This window comes from Phodopus roborovskii, unplaced genomic scaffold, assembly GCF_943737965.1.
Source record: "Phodopus roborovskii unplaced genomic scaffold, PHOROB, whole genome shotgun sequence".
NCBI classification, from domain to species: domain Eukaryota; kingdom Metazoa; phylum Chordata; class Mammalia; order Rodentia; family Cricetidae; genus Phodopus; species Phodopus roborovskii.
In genome coordinates this window covers 15,368,912-15,395,162 of record NW_026126416.1, presented here as the reverse complement: position 1 = coordinate 15,395,162, position 26,251 = coordinate 15,368,912, and positions in this window count along the sequence as shown.

Here is a 26,251-nt window from a genome sequence, read left to right as displayed (position 1 = left end):
TGACTCTATGTGTGATGGTCCTGAGATGGAAAGTTGCTGGAATACAAGAGTCCTTCCAAATCTCTCTGAAGATACATTATTTAGGCACCAATATTTCATATTCACCTATCAAGCCATCATTGAATGAAGGATCGATGAAAGGACAGAAGGTGTCACAGGGGACAGATTTATCTAAGCCATGCCTATTAATTCAGACCTGAGGAAGAGTTCTGAGGTGACTGATTCCTCTGCTACCTGGAATAGATGCTATCTATGCCCTTGACTGTCACTGTTTAGGAAGTCAATTTTCAAAGCCAGCACTTGAATTTCATTGCTGAAGACTTTCCACAGACTAAGATATTCATTTTTTAAACTCCTGTAGCAACTTTAATTTCTAACCCCTATCACCAGCAAGCATCCCTCCAACTGGGACTGGTGGGGTAGATTTTCTGCATGATTTGTGGGGTAATTCTGAGGTATGTTCTACGTTGAGCTTTGAGACATCCCCATTGAGAAGGGAACAGAGTTGCCTACTGTTAATGATATATACTTTTCTGGCTGCTGTTTTTTCCCCTGCCTCACATATAAACTATTTACACTGAAATCCAGCCTTTAAGACATCCAGAAAGAGTAACCTCTATAGCTCCAAGCTACAGTATATAAACAGAGGTCAACATAGAGAAAAGCAGACAGAGCTACGAATATATTTGCAAAACTTGTGTTTACTATGTAATTCATCTAAATGATGACTAGAGAAATTTGCCTGTGTGCTAGAGGAAGGACCAGAGTGACCATGTAAAGGGAAAACAGATGCACCCAGCCTGCGGCCTTACACATCTGCTGGATGAGCAACGACTATAATTTTCCAGGAGGAGACAATAAAGAAATCCACATAAAACTTTTTATTGTGTAAGTGACACTAGTTATTATAGTCAGCAATCAGAAAGCTACCCCGAGGACAGAACTTTTCTGCCTATTAATGTAGAGAGAATGGCTAGCCTGCTTCACAAGTCTCCAAATGTAACATTAGAGATGTTAGGATCCGTTCCAAAAAGAGTTATACGACCAGCAAAATACAAGAAAGATGTGTATTACAGGAAAGATAATAAAATAAAGTCTAAGCATTTCAGAGCTCTTGGGGCAAATTGAATCCATGGGAATTGAAAAATAAGGCTTGGGTAAAATATAGCCTTTGTAACAGATGATGAGGCAATAATATGTATCTCCATTTTTATAAAGGATGAGTTCCACTAGACCCAAATTTGTAATTGAGGCATTTCCAAACATATAAGACACTATTTTATAAAAACTTATAGTTTGGGTAATAATCACTAGATCATACTGTAATCACCAGATCATCTATAAAGGGTTCCTATTCAATGTGACAGTAGCTAACAATTGACTATAAATGATTTTGGTGTCCTCATGTGAAACTATCAATAACCTTTACCACCTGAACCCATCTTCTAACTTTCCTGTGGTACTGATGTGGGCCTCATAGAGTTAGCATCTGTGGAAACATCCAATGCACTATTGTTCTTTAATAAACTACACTTAGACACAGGTCTATAGGCTCTGTACCAGCACCATAGTGTGTGAGAGCTTGAAAAGACTAGGGGTAACATGTACTATACTGTCATCATTAGAGTTGTGTGTGTGTGTGTGTGTGGTGTGTGTGTGTGTGTATGTGTGTGTCTGTGTGTGTCTGTATGTGCACGCTGTATGTTGAGAAGGGGGTAACAATTAACACTGCTATGAAATATTATTTGGATAGGCCAGTTCAAGTGTTGAAACAAAAACTTTCTTTATGATCTTCTATCTCATACCCTGATATTAAATATACTGAAACATTTAACTTGTGTTTATTTCCATCTCATCAGTGGAGAGAACAAACAGTGTACCATGTAAGGCCAAGGCTGCGGCCATCTATTAGATTTAACCACTGACATAAAGTGGAGATATTTTTAGAAGGTGAAGTTAGAAATATATTTAGATTAGTGAGCCTGAGCTACACAGTCTTTCTTACAATTATGGTGATTGTTGTGAAAATGCCCAAAATAACATATAAATAATGGACATATTATTTATAAAATCACACTGGAAGTACGATGCATCTTTTCATCATCAGTATACATAGTATATAAAAGCCCAGGATTTGTGAGAGATGTTTTCTGGGCCACTTCCTCCTCATTCTGTATGTTAGATCACATGGATTTGCCTAACAAAAAGGGATGCTGGGAAATACACTGTAAAGGTTAGGGTAAAAAGCACTTGTTAGTTTTTGACATTCTGTTTTGTCCATCTGAGAACTGATGACCTTTTACAATATAATGACTATAGAAAAGATTTTTGGAGAAACCTAAGCAATTAATTTAAAATGTCATGATGATATGATTCCTCTGGGAATAAGGATCTATTCTAAATCTACAATTTTTTTTTTCCTTCAAATGTCGAGAAGCATTATTTAAATAATTTCATTAAATCAACTATTTTCCTGAACTTGAAACCACTCATCCTCCCATGTTGAATTTGCTAACTAACTTATGCTTTATACACAGGAGTGATACGTCTCTCTTTTTTTTTTTTAAGTTCTTAATTGTTTGTTAAACAATGGGCTTTGCCCAATTGTTGCCTAATTAATAAGATTTAACATATCCACAAACTTGACTAATAAAAAGTTTCATTTTCCTAATATTGCTTTAGAGGTAAATATTTTTCAATTTAGAGTTTTTCTGGACTAAATTTGGAAACAGAAAATAGTGGGTTTTTTTTCAACCATTTGGTTCCATAAGGTAACTAACTATATTTAGCAGCATTAGGAGGTCCAAAGAGCTACACATACATGAAATTTTATCAAATATCCTTACCACAAGAGAAAAGGAAAATATATCAACGGCAATTGTTCTTGTACATATTTTGTTTCAGAATAAATAAAAGCCAAAGAACTAAAATCTAAAACTATTGCCTTCATGTTTCAAACTTCTATCCTTATAATAAGGCAAAGCTGTGCAGATAAATCTAAAATTTAAATAAGAAAAAAATGAAAAACAAATGGCATTTGCTTCTGCAGTGCCTGTCTAAATTACCCTGGAATTTTTGACATTCTTGATTGCCAGAGTAAGGGCATAATGTGTATGCCCTAAAAGATTTTTGCTTGAAAATGAATACTACATTTTTTAATTTTATTCCTACTTTATCTTGTTTTGAAAGTTGATGCTTTTTTTGAAATTCCATTTGCCAGTTGTGTTGACTTCTGAAAGTGACCCTAGTACCAGCAAGGTGTGGTTCTAAGGTAGAGTACCTATAAGGTTTGTTACAATATACCCTACCAAGAACCGGGGTGCAACTTGAAATTCTGTACGTTTAGCATCCTCCCATGTGATACACATGCCACAGGTTTCTGATCTCCAACAACATTCTAAAGAATACTAAATCAAAGAATCTTAATTGAGAATCTCACTTAGAAGGTTGCTTATAAGGTGTAATCTGATTTTTCAGAAAGATTCTGTCTATTTGACCACTGTGTAAACCAGCTTTGTGCTAAACTATCTACAGTCTGCTTTTTCTATTCCTCTTCCCTTACTCCCTTGCCATCATCTGGAAGCACTGTCCAAATAAACTAGATATGTGGTCTATATGCTTCTTTTGTGGATAAATCCAAGTAGAGTCATCCACTTAAAAATATAGACTAACACTGAATGGGGGGATGATTTTCATGAAAAAAATTGGAGTTGGGGACAAAAGAAAAATGTTGACAAAATATTAAGAGTTAGGAGTAATCCACTTACATTCATATAAGCCAATAACAGTGAGTCTATATTCAATCAGAATGTGTATCTGCAGGTGAGATACATGCAATGAAATAAACAGAGGGATATTAGTTGTGGTTGTCAATCATCCTTCAGAGAGATTGAGATAGGAGGTAAGGAATGTGCCGATGTTCCCTTTGGTTTTAGTTACTTTTCTCTCTGATGTTATGAGAATATATAGGAACAAGCACAAAAAGAGTGGATGGTTTATTTTGACTGACAGAGAGTACAGAGTTTAACATGATGGGGATGCCATGATAACAGGAGCATGAAGAAACTATTCACATTAGATCCACAGTCAGAAAGCAGAAAAAGATCAATTTTGGGCCTCAGCTTGTTTTCTCCATTTTATTTTGTCTGGGTCCCCAGCCAACAGCTTGGTACCACCTAGAGTTAGGGTGAGCCTTTCCACCTCAACCCAATTTGGAAATGCCCTCAAATTCATCCTTAGAGGTTTGTCTCTTAAGTTATTTTAGGTCCGGTCAATTGACAAAATTATCCCTCATACCCCTGGACATAGTTTTGTCTAAAAATAACTTTAAATACTATGCTTGGCAACCCTCAGCTTCAACAAATATCATAGTATATCCTTCCAACTTTAGAACTGTGTCATCGTTCTATCCACCTGGAACCAATTTCTCACTTCATTGAGCAGCACAACTTTCCATGTTTCAGCTAAACTCTGAGTTTGAAGGTTGCCTTACCCCATGTTCTATTTGTGAAGGACAAAGTTGGGCTAATGCTGATCAATAGACAGAATGCACAGGAGGTGAATGACAATAATTGAGAAATGATGTGAAATATTAATTCTCAATCAAGACAAAAAGAAATCTCAATATTAAAACTACTTGATGTTCACCAGCCAACTATTTATGGAAATATTTCCAAAGGAACTTTTCTCTTTTGAGAGGTACTAATTCACAACTATTTGGTAGTGTTGTATATTATCCTTTACTGTGAGTTAGAATGAGCATTAACGTATTAAGCATTCTGATGCATCGGGTTTAAAATAGTATCAACTTTACTCCGTTCTTGACTTAGCTGATTATTTTAGATTTGTTTGGACTTGTAGTTTTTGCTGTAATTGTTTCTTTAGTTTGTTTTTATTTTTTGTGATTGTTTTCAGGTTAAACATGATACTGTGTTAATGATTTTGCAGATCGTGTCCTGGTCTGAAAGTGAAATTCCCTTTCTCCTATAGACAGATAAGAAGGTGTCTTCAGGAAATTTATCCAGGCCAAGTTGAGGCTCCACTCATCTCCATGTGGCAATGGCCCTATGTTCTTTTCTAAGCCTCCCTGGAACTCAGAACAGATATTCACCCCCATTCTTAGCCCATCACCCTTGGATATCAGTGCATATTATACCCCTAGAGGCAAGGAGGGCTCTGTAAAGAAAAGTGGTTTCTGCCATGTCCAATAGATTCAGAATTTGAGTTATGACTTCTTAAATTGTTACACCTAACACGTCTGATACTTTGTTTAATTTAGAGGGCTATTAATGCTGTGTGATATTTCCAGAGGAGGTTGTGAAGTTGTGTCCGTTTATTCCAGATAGGGCACAAATGACATACTGAAGAAATTATTTACCTTCAAGTCAAGCTTAGTGAACAAGGGAGTTTACTGCAGTCTACATAGAGGAATCGGGATGCCTGAAAAAGCGGCTGCATCAATGGAAAGCCCACACTGACATGGATATCAGAAAAAAAAAAAAACTTGAATCCCTGGAGTTTCCTGTACATCCTGTAAGTAGCTCTGTCATGCACAAAGTTCCTTCTATCCTGTGCTTTTGTAATTTTAGGAAGAAGACTTGTAAATCTTGTAACTTTTTGACCCTTATAAGTATCATTTACTTCCTGAATCTTTTGAGCACCTCCTTCCCCCGAAGGAATGTTTCAGTTAAGAACAAATACCTGCACAAAACCATAGAAGCTCAGGTTACTGAATGAATTCCACACAATTGGAGTAAAGTAACTATTGGTAGCCTGTAGTGAGATATTCACTTTGTCTGCTTCTGTAGCACTGACACATTGGGGGGTGGAACCAGGGATGGAAGTGACCTGGGGAACTAGGTCTCAGGAGGAGCCTGGGAGTGCTCTCTTGCTGGCGGGATACCGAGAGAAGTGCATCCTGTGGAACTTCTGGTGTTCATCTGTCTAGGTTGTTTGAAAATGGGTGTTCTATGTATAACTATTATCTGCCCTGGAATTAACTCTGTATACCAGGTTTGCTGTGAAATCACAGAGATGTGCTTGCCTCTGTCTCCCAAGTGCTGGAATTAAAGCTAATCTCTTTCAAGTTCTTAGGCACATTGCAGCACCATTATATTTTGAGTAGGTTTTTCCCTCTGGTCTGGTCCCACTGCCACACCAGCCCCGATTAACACATAGAGACACTGTACTTGATATAAACCTGTTGGCCACTTACTAGTTTCTTATTGGCTGGCTCTGTTTTAAATATTAACTCATTTCTATTAATCTAAGTATTTCCAAGTGGCCTCATCTTACCAGAGAGAGTGCCCCGACCTCTGTTCTCTCAGGTCTCTACATGCTGACTCCTCCTTACTACTTCCTTTTTCCTCCTTGTCTCCTACTCCCACCTAGCTTGCTTTCCTATTGGCCAACAGTGCCTTATTCATTAACCAATAAGAGAAACATATTTACAGAATGACATCTCAGCCTGTGAAAGTGCTTCTAGCCTTATGTGGTTAAAACATATATGTTTTAAATTATATATTTATTTTATACATAGGAATCATAATCTGGTGGGTAGGACACCTACCATTAGGTGAGGAGTTATAGACATTTGGTAACTGCTTAGAGAGAGTCAGTTTTATTTAAAGATGTGATCCCTGGTAAGTTGACCACATGTTAGGTAACTCCTATTCCCAAAACTAGTGGAACAACAAAATCTGGACTCAATATAAAGTAGATAGGGGAAGACAACTCAAAGTTGGATGGGCAGGGATGGAGTAGTGCAGAAGGTGGTTATGACAGGGAAGAGGGGTGAATATATTCAAAATACATTGTATGAAATTCTTGAAGAATTAAAATAACTCTTTAAAGAATTATAATCTAGAAAGTATGAGCTCTAGGTTTGACAGCTGTAATGCTGAAGAATTATAGTAATAGAGTTCACCTAAAGGCTTTACACATAGGTCAGAACAGATAGTTCATAAGTGACCTAATGGGTACTTTCCAGTCAGCATTACAATAATAAATTTGGTATCAGAGGGTAACATGTCAGTAAAATAATAAGACAAAATAAATAAGTAAAATATAAAACCCTTAATTAGAGGCTTTCTTTCATTGTTGTTCTCAAATATCTACATGAAATCTCTTCTTATTATCATATCTGTCACATACCTGTCATAAAATTATCATTTTGTTAATCACCTGTCATCCCATTTATACAATAGAACAAAAGCTATATTAGAGCCAAGAATTTGCTGTGTTCATTCTTGGGGACGGGCAGAACCCCGAGAGATACTTCTTGAATTTGTGAATACAAGTGCAAAATTAGAATTCATTTTTATAGCTGTAATTATCTTAATCCAATGTTTTATATGAATGGGTATATAAATGTATTTGAAAAATATTTTAATGATGTTTGTTTTTTTTTTTTCCTTTATTTTTCCTCTTCACAATCTTAAACCATTTTCCCCAGCAGGGAATGAGTTGTTGAAGATGACTTGGGAATTCCAATGTACTTCTGTCAGTGTATCTAGTGAGTTTGAGACCAATGGATTGAGAAGAGTATCACATAGAAATTGCCCCTTATCCCCAACAGAAACCATGAGTTTCCCAGAGAAAGCATGTGCCCTATATGGTTGAACAATTTATCATAAAGAGAGGCTAATGATACACAGGAGTATAAAAAGAGATGCATTTTATTTCTACAATTTGACTCATTCTTCATATATATGTATTTTCATACTTCCCTGCTGGACCAGTAAAATGAGGGCCTTTTTTTTTTTTTTTTCTGTGTCAATTCTTCTCAATAAGGCTCACTACAATTTGCTCACTAAGTGAATTTGGAGGTCTACTTGCATCAATCAATGTCTAAGCAGGAAAACAGAACATGTGGCAGGTAATTCAATACAAGAAATTTATTATGGTGTCCAGAGAGATGTTAGAAGTGCTGACCACCTACAGATGTCAGGCACAGGCGGCTTCAATGGTATGTGAGCTGCATGCCTGTGTTTAGCTACCTATTTCGAAGAATGTTCTCTAAATTAGTCTGGAAATACTTCACAATGTTTCTTTTTGTTTTATATTTTATAAGTGAAGGTCAATGGGATGATAGAGCATGCCCCAGACATAAGCAGAAGATATACAAAATGTGTTAATTGGATTCTGCTTATTCCATTTGCTCATACTATTTGTCCTAGGAGAGCAGAATCCTAGTGAATGTAAATATAGAATGTTTACCATGATGTAATATAAAGTTGAAAAAAGCTGAGATGCCTCATGGCACATCTTTTATAGTCAGAAACCTCTGTGAACCTCAGAAAGAAGCATCATTGGAAGAAACAAACAAGAAACCTCTCCTACTCTTCTTGCCAGTGTTAAGTCTTTATACTAGCCAAATATTTATAATGAAAACTGTAACACAGAGAAGGAAAGAAAATGATAGAGCAACCCACATATCCTCTTCTATTTGTTCTTTCTTGCATGTGAGAAAACCAGGAAATACAGTGTAGATAAAATGTACCCACACCAAGAAGTATAATAAAAACCTAATTTTTTTAGTATTTAAATTGTTCTAGAAATAATAAAGTACATGGATATATATTATATAAATAGTGTAACCCAAAATAAAATTAATATTATTATATTTTAATTTAAAATTGTAATTGCATGATATACATAATAATAAAATTATTACAAAAACTTACTTTGAGTTTCTTACTTGAGAATAATACTAGAAAATTTTAATGAAAAGAGAAAGGTGGTAGGCAGAGAGACAGAGACAGATACAAAGTGACAGACAGACAGAGAAGCTCTAAAAGGATTTATGACTGTTTTGTGAACAAGAAACACTGGAGTTTAATTTTGTATACGTCCAAAAAAATATGAGTCATGGAGGCCAAAATGTAGCATCATTGTGAATGGTGAAGATACATGGGGAGAACATGATGAGATTGTGTACTGGTCAATGCTAGCAGGCATGATATGCAGTCTGACAGGAATTGCTATCTGTTCCCACTAAGACAAGATACTGGGTACTTCCTGGTAGGTGAAGTTATAGAAGGACTGTTGAAGTAGAAGTGCTATAGTCAGGAGATACCATCATAATTTGTGCATTGAAAACTCAATTTCGAATGTAGCTATATTAGGAAGTAGGCACTGAGGGCAATATGTAGGTGGTAACAGGGGGGGCCTTCTCTCATAAATAGATTAATGAAATAAAGGATGAGGACAGGGAACATTTTTATCCTTCTACATTCTTGCATATTATTATACAACATCTCTTCCCTCTGGAGAACGTAGGGTTCATTGTGTCACCTGGAAGCTAAGAATAGTCCTCACAGGAAGTTGAGAATTGATTTTTAAATGTTTCATTGTCCAAGATTGTGAAAAATAAGTACCAGATATTTATAAATCATTCTGTCTGTGGTTCTCTTTTATATTGGTGTAAATGGTCTTAGATTCTCCTTCTTGAAATCTGTTAGCACCAGGAAACCACTCTGCACCAAAGAATATAGAGGAACACTGGCTGCTTCTACTGTTGAATGATTGGGACTAGAGTAAATTTGCTAGATACTCTGAATCATGAACCTAAAATGTGGATTCCATGGAAGAGGAAAGAAATAAACAGAGACAAATTTTTATTTCCCCTTGTCTTCTATAAGTTTCCATGTCCCCATTCTTAAACCACCAAGGAGGGCATTCAAAGCCACCATGATTACTATTTACTTGGTGATCTCTAATTAAATGACCACCAAGCAATTATTTCTAAACTCATGACAAAATAGGCAACCACACTGCAGCCATTTCTCTGCTTTTGCCCAAAGATTGGAGACCTATCAACAGAAAAATGACATCAGGAAGATAGAAATTGCAGATTCAAACACCATGCCCGAATGAGTACATAGACAGTTAATGACCAATAGAAGAAACAGAGGAAATAACTGGGAGAGAGTACTTGAATCCAAGAAAGTCCTACACTCCCTTAAAGTCAACAGAGTCCTAAGGCATACCCTTGCCCATAGAGTCTGCGATGCTTAACAATAAATTTCAGTCTCACTTTGACTTAAATTTACCCATGTCATTTATGTCTTTAATACAGGAAGAGAAATAACCTGACCCCAGAACTGTAACTGTGAGAAGTCTGAGGGCAAACAAGTGAAGAAATCTGAAAGCCCATGCATGACAAGTGAACTGCAATCCTCTTTCCTCATAAATCTCTGCTCTGTAGGCTACATCCTCCCAACCCTTTTCTCCCTTCCCCTCCTCAGACTTTTGTGTGTTATTACCCATATATCACTCTGTCCAAACCTTGTCCATGATTTCAGGTTTTAACCTACCCTTTCCCATAGACTCACTCCAATCATCATGAAAGGATTCTATTCTCGTTTCTTCATTTTCCATGACCAGAAGAAACATTCTGAAACAGCAGCCTTTTCTGTTGAAGAGTCCATGCTTGAACCTTCCTTCCTTTAACAGAGCCTATGGAATAATTTTCTTAGCCTAACAGAAACACACTGTTCTTAGTCATAAAAGAAAGCGAAGATTTTTGCAGCTTGAGATTGTTGGAGTGAGGAGAATCCAACAAACACTTAACTCACATCTGGGGCCATGCTCTAGGGTTACTTACCATATTTACCAAGCACTCATTATTTTCTAAAGATTTTATAACAAAATAATATAAAATATCTGTCACTTAAAGCAGCATATTCATTCACAAATCTTTGTTGTAGAAGATCAAAAGTCTAGTTGTTGATAGGATTATGTTCTCTCTGCAACATGGACACAGGGTGCTTTCTTGGTGCTTCACAGAATTTGATGGTACTTTCAACCATTGGTCTTCCTTAGGACATAATTCCATCCTTACTTTTTCTACCTCTGCATTCACTGTAAGTCCATGCCATTCCATATATATATATATGTGTGTGTGTGTGTGTGTGTGTGTGTATGTTATGAGTAGGTTTGGCCTGGTTCCACCACCACAGCAGCCCCAAATAACACACACACAGAGAGAGAGAGAGAGAGAGAGAGAGAGAGAGAATATATATATATATATATATATATATATATATATATATACTGTTGGCCAGTTACCAGTTTATTATCAGCTAGCTCTATCTTAATTATTAACCCATTTCTATTAATCTAAGTACTTCCACGTGGTCTCATCTTACCAGAGAGAGGGGCTGGTGTTCTTCTCTCTCCATCCTCCATCTTGGAATTCCTCCCTACTACTCCTCTCTCCTCCTAGTCTCCTAATCCTGCCTATCTTGCTTTCCAATTGGCCAACAGTGTTTTATTCATTAACCAATAAGAGAAACATATTTGCAGAATGACATCTCCCATCATCTCCTCTTTTCTGTCTAAAATAAAAAGAATGGTTTTAAACTTTACATAACAAAATATATCACACAACAGTTATCAAATAAGAATCACAGTTAACAATATTTAGTCAATTAACACTTAGTAAGACTTAAAGAAAATATTCTATCATCTATCATATCTTTGTGAGTCTAAAGTCTTATATGTAACCTATCTTTAATCCTAACTAAGGAAAACTATAACCATAACTATCTATCTTCAACTCCTTCAAAGACCATAGAAAGATAATATATAAACTCTAGAAATGACCAAGGCATCTTGCCTGGTCAGTCACCCGAAGTTCTTCTGTAATGTCCCATCTTCAGCCCATAGGCAATAGTGTGTCTGGCAGCCTCCTCAGCAAAGCCCAAACTTTAAACTGTCCACTTTTATTGGCAGTTTGTCAGTCACTATTCTCTGTAGACTGTCTGAAGCAGGAACCCTGTATCAATGTCCATCTTGTATCAGCAGTGACTTTTCTGTAGGTTCTGCATGTCCAGTTTATACCTCATAAAGTCACAAAGTCCAGACAAGAGCAGTATCTTGTCCAAATGGCTAGTCTTGCTATATTGAAAGCAAACTCCATAACGTGTTTCTTTAATGTCCATCTTCCTTTCTGATGCAGGTGTTGTTGACAGAAGCAACTGTGCCTCACTGTTAAGAAAAACCCTAAACCATTTTAAGTGCCATATTCTGTAGATCTTTGAAAGGTTTGAAGAATACATCTCTACATATCTAGAAAACCTAACTCACCTAGCTATAAGTTTTGACTATTATAGGTAACTATCTAAAATCTATTCTAAATTATATATTACATTTTTAAATAAGCTATATAAACACAATATCTAAACAAGAGAAAAAATATACTTATCACAAAATTGACCTTAAATTTGTATCAATAAATGAACATCCATTCCAAAACAAAGTATTCATATCTATACTATAATCCCCTTTTTACCTTTAAAAATATTTTTTGTGATCATTAACCCTTTATAACTAACCCCATATAAATGAAAACCAACATTTATAAACAATATTTTGGAATTTGGGCATCGTTCTTTCCAAACTGCTTCCTGCTGGTAGGGGTGCTGTCATGGGGACCCTAATAAGATGTAAAAATCCTGGCTGTAATGTTCTGCAAGTCTCCATTGTTCCATGGACATTGCTTCAGGGGGTATTGTTTGATCAAACCATGTTAGTTTGGAAGGAATCCATAGCTTTTCATTTTCTGTGGAAACAAAAATAGAAATCCTTTTCCTCAGTAACCTGTATTTAAACTTAAATTTTGGAGTCAAAACATTTTAAAAATGTATAAATTGAATTAATCCAGAAGCATGTCATTTAACAGATTTTATTTTCTCAGCAATCAAATGATGCAAAGACAATATAATATGGTACAGTATCCAGATTCTCTCTGTGCTTTCCATCTTTTTGTGGCTTTTTTATTACTCTATTTCTTCTACTTCTGTTTGTTTCATTTTTTGACACAGGGTTTCTCTGTGTAACTTTTATCTGTCCTGGAATTAACTCTGTATACCAGGTTTACTTTGAAATCACATAGATCCACTTGCCTCTGTCTCCCAAGTGCTGGAATTAAAGGTGTGTGCCACCACACTCAGCTACTCTCTGTCTTTTTAAAACCATTTTATTCTTTTTCTCTTCCAAGCCTACATGTATTTTAAAACACACTGTAAACCTTTAGAGGTTTTTCTTAATCTGAATCTGTCTTTACTGTAAATCTTTATCTTTTTCGGGCCATGAATCTTTATCTACTAAACAACATTGCTAAAATGAAAGCCACAGTTGTTTCAGCCACAGTCTATCAAAGATGGTGGCAGATACTTTTACCACCAGATCTGAGAGCTGTGCTTACTACCTTGGTATGCGCTGCCATCCAGTAGTGTGCTGCTGGCTTGGAGATGTGGTCACTGCCATTGCCATCTTTCGTACACACCAGTAAGTTGTTAGTAGAGCTCTTTAAATGCCTTGTGGTTTTTTGCCACTTATGCTGAGTCATGAAACCTCCCTTAAAGGAGCCTCACATGTTTCTACTTGTCTCTAGCAAAACAGAGTACAACCAAAAAAAAAAAAAAAAAAAAAAAAAATGCTGCTACCAAGAAGCTTTGCTCATCTCTGTTCTTTGTTTTTGAAATCCCTTTTTAAGCTTTTGTCAAGTTTTATGTGGAAGTTCTCAGGTTCCCATTTAGCACCATTTTGTTTTTTTTTTTCTTTGTTTGTTTTGTTTTTCTTTTTTTATTTAATTTTATATAACGAAGTCCAATTAAATGAAAACAAACATTTATACACAATATTTGGGAATTTGGGTGTCATTCTTTCCAAACTACTTCCTGCTGGTAAGGGGCGCTGTCTTGGGGGATTCGAAGAAGATTCAGATATCCTAGCTGTAGTCTGTAGGGCTGTTTTGTCCAGCTGTTTTGAATGTAGGATCCGCTTGTACTCTGTTTCAGGCGGTCTGGCATGATCAAACCACATTAGTCTGGAAGGAATCCACATCTTTTCATTTTCTGTGGAAACAAAAATAGAAATCCTTTTCCCCAGTAACTTGTTCTTCAACTTAAATTTTGGAGTCAAAGCGCGTTTTTTTTTTTTTTTTTTTTTTTTTTTTTTTTTTAATTTATTATTTTACATGTCGATCCCAGTTCCCTCTCGCTCCCTCCCCTCCAGCCCTTCCTCCCTCCTTCCTTCCCTCCCTTTTGCCCTCTCTGCCCTCTCACATGCACTCTAAACACCCTCCCCTCCCAACCCCCCACCACAATACCATATGTAGGGGAATGCCATCCAGTTGGGGTCATGTAGATCTGACAAGTCCTGTGAAGTAGGGACTAGGGCTTCTCTCCTATCTCTAGAATAAGGCAGTTATCCCTCCATGGGGGATATGTTTGCAAAGTTCTTTTGTGCACCAGGGATACATCCTGGCTCCACTGTCTGAGGTCTCTTAGACTGCTCAGACCTTCTGGCTGAGACCCATATTCAGGGGGGTCCGAGTTAATCCCCTGTTGGCTTCCCAGCTATCAGTCTAGTGGCCCTTAGCTCCTCCTTGTTCAGGTAAGCTGTCTCTATGTACTTCTACCGCATGGTCTTGTCCTCTCCATCTGCTTCTGGGTTCTAGTTCGACTCAGTGTTTATGTATGGGTGTTTGCTCCTATTTTCAACAGGCATTAGTTGAGGAATCCATGGAGATGTTAGTTGTTGATCTCACTCTCCGGGAAGGGCATTTATGATAGCCTTTCCACGGGAGCTGAGATTGTTAGTTGGGAGCAGTCTTGTAGTTCCCTCGACCTTTCTTTGTGTTCAACATTATCTTCAAACCAATATTGGCTCCCTCTTTTATGTTCTCTCTCTCTGTCTCTGTCTCTCTCTCTCTCTCTTTCTCTCTCTCTCTCTTTCCTATTTTCCATTCCTAACCAGGCTCAATCCTCCTGGTCGCACAAGCCTTCCTCTCCTCCCCCTCATTTTCTCCTACTTCTCTCTCCATTAGCTGTCCTCCCCCACTTTACCTGAGGTCTGGGGGACTTGTCCCTTCCCAGTTCTGTGAGGGACTTTATATGAATCTCTTAGAATACAACTTGTATCCTAGTTCCTCTGGTGATGTGAATTATAGGCCAAACGGCAGCCCACTAACTGGGAAAAGATTTTCACTAATCCTATATCGACAAAGGGCTGATCTCCAAAATATACAAAGAACTCAAGAAACTAGTCAACAAAACACCAAATAACCCTATTAAAAAATGGGGTACAGAACTGAAGAAAGAATTCTCAATGGAGGAAATCAAAAAGGCTGAAAGACACTTAAGAAAATGCTCCACATCCTTAGCTATCAGGGAAATGCAAATCAAAACAACTTTGAGATACCATCTTACCCCTGCCAGAATGGCTAAAATTAGAAACACCAGTGATGACTTATGTTGGAGAGGATGTGGAGAAAGTGGAACACTCCTCCACTGCTGGTGGGAGTGCAAACTCATACAGCCATTTTGGAGATCAGTATGGCGGTTCCTCAGGAAAATGGGAATTAGTTTACCACAGGACCCGGCAATCCCCCTCTTAGGCATATACCCAAAGGATTCACATCAATGCAACAAAGACATCTGTTCAACTATGTTCATAGCAGCACTATTTGTAATAGCAAGAACCTGGAAGCAACCTAGATGCCCCTCAATTGAAGAATGGTTAATGAAGATGTGGCACATCTACACAATGGAATATTACTCTGCAGAAAAAAATAATGGTATCTTGAAATTCGCAGGCAAGTGGATGGCACTTGAAGAAACCATCCTGAATGAGGTAACCCAGTCACAAAAAGAGAAACACAGTATGTACTCACTCATATATGGATTTTAGAACTAGATCAAATGATCACCAGCCTATAGCACCATTTTGTTATGAATAGTTTCCTGCCAGCCTGGTCCCCCAGCCGTGCCAGCCCCAAATAACGCACAGAGACATTAATATATATATATGTATATATATATATATATATATATATATATATACATATATATATATTTATAGGCCAGTTACTAGTTTCTTATCTACTATCTCTGTCTTATATATTAACCCATTTCTATTGATCTAAGTGTTTTCACATGGTCTTATCTTACTGGTGAGAATGGCTGGCATTCTCTCTCCATCCTCCATGTTGACTCCTCCCTACTACTCCTCTCTCCTTCTAGGCTCCTAGTCCCGCCTATCTTGCTTTCCATTTTGCCAACAGTGCTTTATTCATTAACCAATAAGAGAAACATATTTACAGAATGACATCTCCTATCACATATATACATACATATATATATATATTAAATTTGAATCAAGCTTGTTTTATATATCAAATATCAATCCCAGTTCCTGCACCCTGCTGTCCTCCCCTGTTCCACCCACCAAACCCCATCCCATCATGGGGAGTCTTCAATGTCTGTCATATCTTTTAGAGCAGGGCCCATATCATCCTCCTGTGTCTAGGCTAAGGAATTATCACTCTATGTGGAATGCGCTCCCAAATTCCATTTATATACTAGGGATAAATATTGATTCGCTACCAGAGATCCTATAGACTGCTCAGTCCACCCCTAACACCATCTTCAGGGAATCTGGATGAGTGGTATGCTGGTTTCTAAGTTATTACACTGGAGTCCATGATCTCCCCCTTATTCAGGTCAGCAGTTTCTATGAGCCACATCCCCATGTTTTAAGGACACTGGTCATAGTGGATTAAGAGACTTCTCTAATAGCTGTATCTTTTCCAGATTCTATTAAAGCCTGTTACCAATAAAGTCATATCTACTACTAACAGGATTTAAGACTTTAGTATGTCTTCAGGGTGGCTGAGTTCAATCCACAGCAAGCTCATGTTAATTTCAGCATGTCTTCTAACCCACTGCCTATTTCCCAGCCCTACTGTCATCATTTGAGATCACCAATTTGTTACCACAAGACTGTATTACTTCCATTCAGAAAGAAAAGACTTTCTGATTCAAACAAAACTGCAGGAACAGCAACTTCTTAAAGCTTTTAGAAAGAGCAAGGGAGCCAGAGGCTGCCAGACCTGACAAGCCAAACAGCTTGGAGAAAGAGATTTAAAGCTCATAAATATCAGAGAGGCCCTGGAACATCAGAGGCAGAAGGAACAACTCTAAACACAGGGAAACATAAATAAAGTTGGATGGAGTTCATTGGCTTCACTCCCAGGGCAAAATTGTCATTCCCTTTCCAAAAGCAGCATTTAGCACACCATTAGTTTGGAATGGCTATTGTCTTTGTGGAATACATTATATTGTATAGCCTATGACAGGAGTTGATATGACATTACAGTGTTCTGTATTCTGTATTCTGTATTTCTCTTCCATTGCACACAGGTAAGCCTTTGGATGTTCCTCTAACCCACACTTTAGTACAAACAAGTTCACCTATTTGCACCTAACATAATTATCTTCTTACACTGTTCTTCACCAGTGGTGGCAATATCTAGATTTTATGTTTTTCCCCCACTGGAGTAGGAGTAAAGTGTCATACTTCATACTATGCATTGAAAACAAGACAGATTTTGTTGATCCCTCGTGGAAGGCATCACCCTTCCTATGGCTTGTAGGGGGATTGTGATGGGAGGGAGGGAGAGATGGGAGCAGGAAGGAAGGGAAAGGGAACTGGGATTAATATGTAAAATAAGAAAAAAATAAAAAAAAGAAACTGAAGAAGGCATCAGATGATGAAGATTAAAAAAAAAGAAAAGAAAAGAAAAAAATGTTAGCCTGTAGTTCACTACTTTGGAATAATCCTTTATATAATCTTTGGAACTACAGATTTAAATGACCCCTAAGTACTTTTTTGTTGCAATTATTTTAGTTGAAATCTCCTCAGTGACCATTTGAATTTTTGTCACTTTTTTCTTGTAAAAGTTGTTATAACAACCAACTAAATAACCAAATCTATATATGTTCTGAAGCATATTTCTAACTTCCTAATCCAAGTTCTATAATTAATTAGTTCTATAATTAATTAGTTGAACAATCAAAGTAAATTATTTTTTATCGAGGACCGATGAATAATCTTGAAGACATAAATGCAACTAGCTGTGGAGATTTTAACAGCTGTGACCAATGCCAGGTCATGAGAGGAAAAAGACACTAATATACTTCCAAGTTTTCAGACCATGTGCACAGATGGGACTCACCTATGGTACTGGGTGGAATCTGATAAAATCCCCTTATATGACAAGACAGAACTTGGCTTTTTCTGGAGACCTCAGACACTGGGAACAGAAAAGTTGCAGCATGCACACCCTGATCCTCTGAAGACTGTGTCTCAATCAGTCAGGACAACTTAAGGCAATTTTTTAATAACTTCTCCTTTGTTCAATCCCATCTTTCAGAGCCTATTGAGAAACAGAAGGCAGTCGCTCATTGACCCAAATTCTCTCTTGCCATATTCCAATCAAAAAATTTCCTTTGCTTCTTTCTCCTACATGAGCTGAGCTCCATTCTTCAGTAGTGTCTTTGGCAATTTAAATGACTGATGGCTTGTTGCATGTTATTACCCAGATTTGGAAAGACTGCACTGCCCTTCTGACCAAAGAAATAAGATAAAGAATTCAGCTGCAAACAATCTCACTAGGTGACAAAGTAGAGGTCAAAACTCAATTTGGAAAAGTTCTAATCCACTCTCCATTGTTGCTAAAGGTGAGAGCTTTCTCACTAGAGATTGAAACCAATTCTTATCCATGAAGAAGAAGCAAAGAAGATTGAGGGCATGCTGCCAAAAGGAATTCATTTATGCTGTCCTGAATGATAATTTTTTTTTCTATTCAAAGTTTGTTGAGTGCATAAGCAGCCACAGTAGCACATAAATAATAGTTAGCAATGTAGGCTCCAGCCGTAATCAGGCCTGCTGCTCCATTATTAAGAAGATCATTGGCTTGCCCTGATTTGTATTAAGAAGAGAATTACTGCTCTTTTATAGTCAATGTACCAAGGCATTCATTTAGCTGCCAGAAAACATGCCTGTAAAGAAAAAAAATTGCTTACCAAACCAAATAAAATAGAAATAAATTGTCAAAGCTTTATTATCCTCAGATGAAGGTTTGTGCTCTGTTGGTATGCATTTGAACTTTTTGTAACATAACCTACCAAAATTAATTCTAACATGCAAGATGTATTTGCTTGACTTCCTTGTAAGCTTAATTGTATAATTTTAGCTATCTAAACCTATTAAAAAGTAATCCAAAGACATGCTAAAATTTTCACAAAGCATGAAATTATGGAAATTTGAAAGTGAGTGTTTACTCTAGATACATGTCATTCCTAGAGGCAAGCCCCATTAACAGATCACATATATCACATATATAATCTTCCAGAAATATCTGTGCATACATATTATTAAAATATACTGTTATTGTGCTACTCTGTGCTTTGTTTTTGCATACATCTTAAATTTCACATGACAGTGAATGGAAAAAGGCCTTTATCAGTGGTTTACATTTTTGCATAATACTTCTCTCATTTTTGCATAAAATTGATTGTCAGTGAACGTCATTTGGGATGTATGCTTCTTCCCTTTCCTTAAGTGTTCCAAATGATATAGCTCAAGGAAGAACTAGCTGTGTATATATATACATATATTTAAAAAAAAATCTTAACTAAAATTACAGATTCTAAGGAAAGACTCTTTTAGATTTTCCCTCTCCACTCTTCAAGTCATTTTTACTGAGCGAAACAACCACCAGGAAAGTGACTGAACCTTCCTATCTCCTTGCTTTTTTGAGATTCAAAACTTGGAAACGACACAACTTGAAAGTTAGGAATCAGCATGGCATGCCTGTGTGATATGCATTTCTTTAATTTTGACTGTTTGTACACATGTTCACGTTTAGAAGCCATCTGTGTCTAATTGAGAACTGCTTATTATTTTTCTTCAGCCATCTTAATCAGAGAAGCACAAGGCCCTTTTCTGACTAATTGAACACAACTCATTTTATACTAATGGCTTTATAAATTAACACTTAGAAGTACACATGCTGCAAACATTGTTTCTTGATTTGTATAGCATTTTTCCCTCCTCCTTATATTACATTTTGTTGAACAGATTATACATGAGTCTGGTTCTAATAGTTGAACAATATATTTTCTTTTATGTTTATAAACAAATTTTATTTATTTTCTTTATTAATCTGGAAAGAATATACACACACTTATATATATATATGTATATATACATATATGTGTATATATGCATATATATACATATATATGCATATAGTGTGGGAGTGTACAATGTATCTTAATTTTATCCCCTGCTATTTCTTCCAATTCCCCAGGGTCCTTTCACCAGCACTTTCCTCCCAGTTTTGCGTCTTGTCTTTTCACAGCCTACTGATTCCAATTCACACTAATCATGTGGGCATGAATGTAGTAGAATCATTCATTGTGCTAGGGGTAACCTACTAATAGCCAACCCCTAAAGAAAAATGATTCCCCTCCCTGAAGCAACTTTCAATTTCCAATAGCACTTCAAATAGAGGTGGAACCTCATTGCCCCTGCCCTCTGCAGAATCTTTAACTAATGTAATCATGCGCAGGCCTTGTGCATGTATCCCACAGAACTGTGAATGTGTGTGTACAACAGCTATGTTATGTCTGTAAGACTGTAATTGTCATCCTCTAGCTCATATACTCTTCCCATGCCCTGTTCCCAGGTATTTCTTGAGCTTAGGTGTGGGGAGGGGGTGTGACATAGTTATTACAGCTGAGCTCTTACACCTGCTTACTCTAAGCAGTTGAATAGTTATGTGTCTGTATTAACCCATGTACATTGCAAAAAGAAGTATTTCTGATCAAGATTAAGAAAAGCATAAATATCAGAAGGTAGTTGGTCCACTTGACCATTTATAAAAGCAGCATCTACAAGGTTATTTTTGTTTGTTTGTTTGTTTTCTTGTGGTTTATGGATTCTTCTTTCTTGAATTACAGCCATGTTTCCAGCACCAGGCATGAATTCCATCCTTTGAATCAAGATATACTTCCAATGGAGAGAGTGAATGGCTATTGCTATAAACAATCTTGCCACTGTTAAACTAGTGGAAACATCTAGCCTGATAACATCTAGCCTGATAGGTCAATATCATAACACCCAATGTTGAATTCTGGGTAAGATCATAGATGCCTCCCCCCAGCAGCCTGTATAGTATATTTTATCATTATAAAAGTTAAAAATTATGAAATACTACTTTCATTCCACCTCTGTCTACTACTTGACCTATATTTGTTAGTACTTATATATTTGTCAGTACTTGGTATTTGCAACTTAATACACATATATAAAACATATTTTATATATACATAAGAATATGTATTTCCCCATTATTTTTAAAATTAGAATAATTTTTTCCTTTTATTTTCTGCTCAGTAAATCATATTCGAGATCTTTCCTTATTGAGAGTAGGAAAACAGCAAATGGACTTTCACTGAGGAGATGAAAATAAAGAAGGGAAAGGATAAAGGAAATACAAATACCTCTAAAGATTTCCGAATAAGCCAGAGAGGAACATTATTTTGTAAGCTTACATAAAAATAACATATGATACATATGTGTACATTACATCATACAAGATGTGTGTGTATTATACCATACAGCACTCAAGAGCCTGTAGGTAGTCTAATAAATATCCCAGTGCCAGACACAGGAAACCCCCTCAAGTTGTTGGCTAAGTAAGAAGTGATGATTTATAATCATTTGTTGAGTCCTGCTATAAATTATACTGTTGCTTTATCTCAACATTGTGGCAGCCATGTAAATTTAGTGACCACATTTTCAAATTCTAGTAACAATATTTATCATCTAAGATTTCAATGAGGTTGCATTTTTCATCTTCTCTTAGTCTCCACAGGGACGTCAGATTAACAGTGTAGGAAGAAGAATAAAAGGCTCTAAAGCTTCATGACTTTTAGAAATATTATGAATATTTGATAATTTCATATAATGCATTTTGATAATATTAATGCCTTTCCCCCAAAACATTCCATAAATAATCTATACTTTCATACCGACCCAATTTAATGCTCTCTTATCTTTAAAAAGCCCACTGAATCCAATTTATTTTGTTCAAATATTCTTGGGTATGATCTACTTGCCAAGGTATTCATGGGCCTATATATAACCCCTCACCTATGTTTTATAAGCAACCTTACTCTATGGAGACAATTGGTTCTCCAGTTAATTTCTTATTTTGCTCTCCCTCAGTGAATCAGGTGGGTCAACATTGGAAGGAAAGAAAGAGAATTATCACTTGCCACTTGGGTGTAGCTTAAAGAAAAATGGGCTTGTCTTTTACAGAAGATATCACCTGCCAATAACTCCTCAACTATGATGCTATTTCTTGACCACATCCCACCCTTCATGGTGTGGTTTGGTCTAGCTTGAGTTTGCAGAGGTTTTGTACATATTGTTCCAATGAGTTTCTGTTCATCTGTTCATATGTTCATATGGAAAAGAGTTCCTTTAAATCACCTATTACTCTGGCTCTTACAATCTTTCAGCCACCTCTCCTATGAGGATCTCTGAGCCTTGGAATGAGGATTGTGATATACTTGTTGAAATCAGGGCTAAGCATTATATTCCATAGTCTTATATTCTCTTCATGTGGATCTAAGATGATAGTTTCCATCTAGTCAAAGAATGATTTCAGATGAATTTTGAGGTAAGAAATATTCTAATAATATAAACATAGGTCATTAGGGGTTATTTTGATGCTCTGTCCATTTATCAAAATAATAGTATTAGTTTATCATCCAGGACTATGACCTATCTTTCCACAGATTCTTGGCACTGTTCATATTTCCAATATGAGTTTCTTTTTATGGGTCAAGCCTTAGATCAATCATAAAATGATTCATTAGTCCATTGTGCCACTGGAAATGCCAGGAGAGGCATTATTGTAACTTGTAGGGTTCAGAAATGAATAAGGTTGATGATTAATTTTCTCTTCCAATGATATGCATAACACTTTCCAGTATCAAAAGCTACTCAGTAGAAATGAAGTTTCAAGATTAGTACCATTTGATTCCTTCAAGTTCTATTACTCAATGAAAGTATGTCTTAAATAATAGGGTCATTAAGTTGTGGATCACAACCAAAACCAAAAATAATAACCTACATTTGCTCAGGAATGTATTAGTCTTAGTGGCCAACAACTCATAATGAGGTAGAGATTTCACTTGCTAATATAGGACATATATTTGAGGTATTGTCTCCCCATTAAAGAGGAATTCCATTTAAAATATTCTGTATGTACATTATAATTAATTCTTTTTGGATTTTGCTACTAAATCAGCACTACTAAAGTATGCACTGATATACATTGCCTAAACTTAAGTTACTTACATTTTGTTTGAATCATGCTTTACTATTTTGACTGCATCCAACAGTCAAAAATTAGAAGCCAGGTGGTAGTGGAACATGCCTTTAATCCCAGTACTTGGGAGGCAGAGGTAGGCAGATCTCTGTAAGTTGGAAACCATCTTGCTCTACAAGAGCAAGTTTCAGGACAGGCCCCAAAGCTACACAGTTTGTCTCAAAAACAAAACAAACAAAAAAAATTGGAAAACGAATACTCTATTGCTATTCTCAGGATCCTATCCTCCTACTGGATTGCCTCATTCAGCCTTGATATGAAGGCTTATGCCTAGTCTTGCAACTTGCAATGCCGTGTTCGGTTGATATCCCTGGGAGGCCTGTTCTTTTCTGAAGGGAAACAGAAGAGGTGTGGATCTATGGAAAATGATAGGTAGAGAACATGGAAGGACCGGATGGATGAAACTATTGTCAGGACATAATGTATGAGAGAAAAATACATTAAAGAGAGAGAAACAGAAAGAGGAAGGAATAACTAAACAATGTACCCACGAAACTGTCTTCAATATTTCTTTACCTATCTTTCTTCTTTCAGCTCAGAGTTAACCAGAACCTCAAATTGTGATCATATACTTATTGAAAGAGCTTTAACATATTGTTAATGTTGTTAAGAAGTCTTTGTTTTGCACATGGACCATCTAAATACTTATGATAAAATGTATCATTTAGTAGATTTAGGATTTATTGTGTTCTTTCACAGCTAAGCTTTTAATATCCTTCATGTCAAAATGGCAATCCATAATTATTTTATCCACAGTGCTGTATAGAATTATAGTATGAATTACTTTCACTTTATATGTGGAATGAATACTACATTAGCTTGGTTAGTAGCATTTTGCTTTTGTAAATAGTATTGTTATAAATGCATGTTAAGTGCATGACTAGTATAGGTATAATCATTTCTCTATTTACTAACTAATGACATTTCTGGATCATAGTAGAAGGATACTTTCAGCTATGGTTTTTAATTTCAAAGTAAATAATAGTTTGAATTAATAATGGAATATTTCAGTCAGTTCTTGGAATTTTGTCTTTAGAAAATAGGATCTGTGTTGTAAAATAATGCCCCATGTGCTTCATTTTACTTTCCCATACAGTAATTTACAATTATCAACATTTCCATATTAGCACCATTTATACCTATTTTATAAAGCACCTATTCTAATATTTTACACATTCTTGTCCTAGTTGGCTTGCTCTTGCCATTTTAAAAACACTAATCAAAATCAACTTGGAGAAGAAAGACTCTATTTGACTTACAGGTTACAGTCCATAATTCAGAGAAGCCAAGGCATAAATTCATGGCAAGAAAACAAAGATCTGAATTGAAGCAGAAACCATGGAGGGATGCTGCTTATTGGCTGGCTTCCTCTGGCTTGCTCAGTTACTTTTTATATAGTCTGGTGTCCACCTGTCTAGGGATGGTGCTGCTCACAGTAGGATGATCCAATGCATAATTAGCAATTAGAAAATGCCCCACAGACATGCCCACAGGCCAATCAGACAATTCATTAATTGTTTTTCCCTCTTCCCAGTGACTTGTTCATGTTAAGTTCACAAGAAACTAACAAGCACAATCACACTGGGATTTTACATTTTTTACATTGTAAGAAGTTATTAATATCTCCCAGGTAGCAATCTTTTGTTTTTACTTCATACATATTAAGTTTTACTATAACTTGTTATTTCTTTTTTGGTTCTTTTCAAGAGGTTCTGGGGGAAAATTTGATAGGATATAATTAAGTGGCTATTCTTTATTACTTATCCAAATGTTTTGACTTAAGAAATTTTCTTCTAATGTACAATAAGAAAGATACCCTCATATTATATTCTAAAGATTTAAAAATATATTTAAGTTTCAATGCCTATAATTTATATGGAATCAACTTTTTGTTCATGGATTAAGGTGGAATCACATTGTAATCAGTTTCTGTAGTGATAAATTACTGTCAAAACCAAATATTGAGTAGCTATTCCCTTCTGCAGAGATCTCCTATATTCCCCAGTGACATCAGGCCTCCCTCAATCACTTTCCTACCAATGGAATACCATCTTTAAAGCTCCAGTTTCTTAATATCTTTATTTCATTTCTTCTGTATGTCTTTTATCTAATTTTTTTTACTTCTTTCTTTTGAGACACACCTGTGTGCAACAGCAATCTTAGGCAAAGAAAAGAAAAGTCTGAAATAATTAAAAATATTAATATAGATAATTTGGAGAGTAATTATATTTTTATGGTATTGATGATTTATATCCAGAACATAAATTCTAGAAAGAAAAAATTGATATACTTCCTCTATAAAAAGTATATATATATGTGTGTGTGTGTGTGTGTGTGTATGTATATATATATATAAAACATAGGTATATTTATTCTCAGATACTTTGTTTTCAAAATAGAATTACCATAATTTGTCAATTATAGTTATAGTAAATAGAAAAACAATTTTCTATAGGATGATGTATATGATTGTTAGGGAATTTGCAAATGTGACTTACTCATTTTAATAAATATCTATACATTGCCTATGTTTCTCAAGTTCACAGCCACATTAATTGTTGTTGGTATTTATCTTGATAAAACCATGTGCTCTCATTTATGAACAAAACCAAGTGCTGCATATAGTAATTGTGAATTTAACGGTCTGCTCATGTTTATAGTTCTTGTAGTTGTACAGTGTCCAACAGGTGCATATCAATTATTGATTATGGATAATTATTGTGGAAGAAAATGAAATTATTTAATTACTTTAAAGTTAATTTTAGATGATCTCTAGAGTCTTTGACAAATAACTATTAAAAATTTGATGTAACCTAACTAATCAGTGCACATGTTGTTATTACTTTGATCTAGAGATATTTTCAGAAAAATAGTGAAACACTAAAAATATCATAAAATGAGAACTTTTGGAAGCCTCTTGTTCAATCTGTTCTCAACTTGAGCTTTCAAGTATTTGAAGATTTATATTTTTCAAACTTCTCTCCTATTTAATAA